The following is a 2,644-nucleotide window of genomic DNA, read 5'->3' as shown; positions in this document are numbered from 1 at the left end:
TTTTTTTTGGTGTAAGATGAATTTACTTCCCTCGAACCATTTTATTTTCGATCAACAAACTTAAGCAAAGCAGGCACGATGAAGTTTGCAATATTAAATCACTGTCAACTTATGCCTCTGTAAAAAGGATTGTCCAACTGACTGTTAGTCGGCTAACAACAATTTAGGAATACATCATTTATGACCAGGCATGATGAAATCTAGAAAATATTTCCCAGCAAAGAAATATGTTTTAGCTGCCCGATAGCAAAACAAGTCCTTTGTTATTAATATGCTGATCTGATGTTATGATGTCTTTACTATTTCAGAGATAAAAGGTTTTTTTTGTTTTGTTTTGTTTTTTTTTTTGCACAGATGTCAAGTGCCCAGTATTGCTAAAGCTATCAGAAAGTCTTGGAGACAGTTCTTATTGTTTTGCAAACATATCCTCCTTGTACATACTTTGAAAGCTGATTTCAGATCTCTTTAGAGAAGCTTTCTTCTTCATAGTTTCCTTATTGGCTTTATAGCTTTCCTGTGCCAGCAAGAAAGCTATCTGAGCCAGCCCCACAAAGACTCAAAAACATTTGAAGAAGCAATTCATGTTGTTACTTTAGAGATTGTGTTTTTCTAAAAACACAGGAACCTGGGGGCTGGGAAACTGCATGACTGCGGACAGTGAGGAAAATCAGAGGACTGATGATGGTTGCACCGTTTTCCCTCCTCGGCGTTAGAATTCCAGAGTATGCCACGTGCCCAGAAGTCCTGTGGCTGTTGATGCCCCCTATTCCCAGGGGCAGTGAGGCCTAGGGTCCGTAACGGACACTGGCTTTGGAGACAGACCACCGTGGCTTGATTCACAGCTCTGCCAACTTACAGGGTGGGCAATATTAAAACAGTTTGTGGCTCACCCTTCTCAACTGTGAAATGAACATGACGATATCAGTGTCTACCTTAAAAGAATCTTTTCAAAGACTGAATGAATTAAAATTATATGTGAACACTTTGGAAGATGCCTACAGAAAGCACACAATGTACGTTACTACTAATGAGGGAGAGAGAAAAACTGTAACGAATCGGGTTTGCTTTTGAAAGTTCGTCCCTATGGAATGGTGTGCGTGTGGTTTTCTTTTCTTTTTTTCAACCAGGCTGTTAAATATTGGCAATGTACAGCTTTATAATGTACAAATGTGATGCAAAATTGCCCTGACAATTTTTGTGCTGAGGCAATATTGCAGCTAATGAGATTTTAATCAAAGCACAATTACTGCTGATTGAAAGTTGCCATGACATTAACGCATTGGTTAAAATGATTGTATTTAAATGTTGAACTTTAGCCCAGATATCTCCTCCCAGCTCTAGACCCCTTTTGAACATTAAAGGTACCTCAAACTCAACATACCCCAAACTCATCTCAAACTTGCCCCAATTCCAGCACAACCCAACTCAGTGGATGCATCATTACCTGTCCGGTTTTGCAAACCAGGAACTTGGAGTCATCCTTGACACTTCCCCATCTCTCACCATATCCAACCCACCATCTTGCCAATTTTATTTAAATCTCTCTCAAATGTGGGCATTTCTTTCCATTACCATTCTAGAGAACCAAGTCACAAATCCAAGCTACAAATACCTCACATAGACTATTGTTAGCCTCCTAATTGGCCTGCCACCATCTATTCTTTGCTCCGTTAAATCCATTCTTCATAAAATCCAGATTCATTTTATTCTTGTAATGGACATCCACGTAATCAATTGGCAGGAGTGACCAGTGCTCCCCATTTATGCCCTCTGTAAAAATATACAACCCATGCCCATGGCGTACTGATTGCTCATTGCTAGTAGACTACTAACCAGGATGCTCACATATTTCTGCTCCTACCAGTTGAGCTGTATGTTTACTAAGAGTCTCTAACCAGTTTTTGTCAGTTTTTGAAATAATGACCCAATTTAATGAAGTATTATGTAAGTTGATGAAACATGAACACATTTATATTTCAGAGAATGTTTTTCTCTGAAAACCAGGTTGAATGCTTTGGGAAGACTCACTAAAGGCAGATGGCTATAAAGAATGTTGTTCATTTAAGTATGAGTGAGAAATCCGCAAAAGACCTTGTAAAATAAAACTCTAGAAGGATCTGGCACTCAGAATGCTTTGCAAGTGTCTTTTAGTTCTTTCTTAGAAGAAACTGAAATGGAAAGCCATAGACAATGCCTTAAAGATAAGAAAGAGGCCAAAGAAAGACACTCACCTAACCCATACTTAAAGACCAAGTGTTGAATCTTCATGGAGGGACTGGGGCATGAAGGCACATTTCAAATAAAATGTTAAAGGTATCCATGTGTCATTTTTAATGATTCTCATTTTCTGGAGCTTTTTCAACCAACTGCCTAATTTTCTGTATGGATTACATACCATACTTTGAACTTATTATTTTTTTTAGAAGATTTTATTTATTCATTTGAGACACAGAGATAGAGAGAGAGAGAGCGAGAGCATGAGCAGGGAGAGAGGCAGAGGGAGAGGGAGAAGCAGGCTCCCCGCTGAGCCAGGAGCCCAATGTGGGGCTCGATCCCAGGACTCTGGGATCATGACCTGAGCCGAAGGCAGACACTTAACTGACTGAGCCACCCAGGCACCCCCATACTTTGAACTTATCATGTA

General features: G+C 39.6%; 1 pseudogene; it reads left to right on the top strand.

The window, feature by feature from the left end:
- Positions 1-1,191: 1,191 nt before the first annotated feature.
- On the top strand, positions 1,192-1,322 carry LOC148163133 (U4 spliceosomal RNA; annotated as a pseudogene).
- Positions 1,323-2,644: the final 1,322 nt, after the last annotated feature.

This window comes from Eumetopias jubatus, unplaced genomic scaffold (assembly GCF_037043125.1).
Source record: "Eumetopias jubatus isolate StellerSeaLion01/CBP00866 unplaced genomic scaffold, mEumJub1_p1.0 scaffold_11, whole genome shotgun sequence".
Taxonomy (NCBI): domain Eukaryota; kingdom Metazoa; phylum Chordata; class Mammalia; order Carnivora; family Otariidae; genus Eumetopias; species Eumetopias jubatus.
The sequence above is the reverse complement of the archived record's forward strand: the minus strand, read 5'-3'. Positions and strand labels throughout refer to the sequence as shown.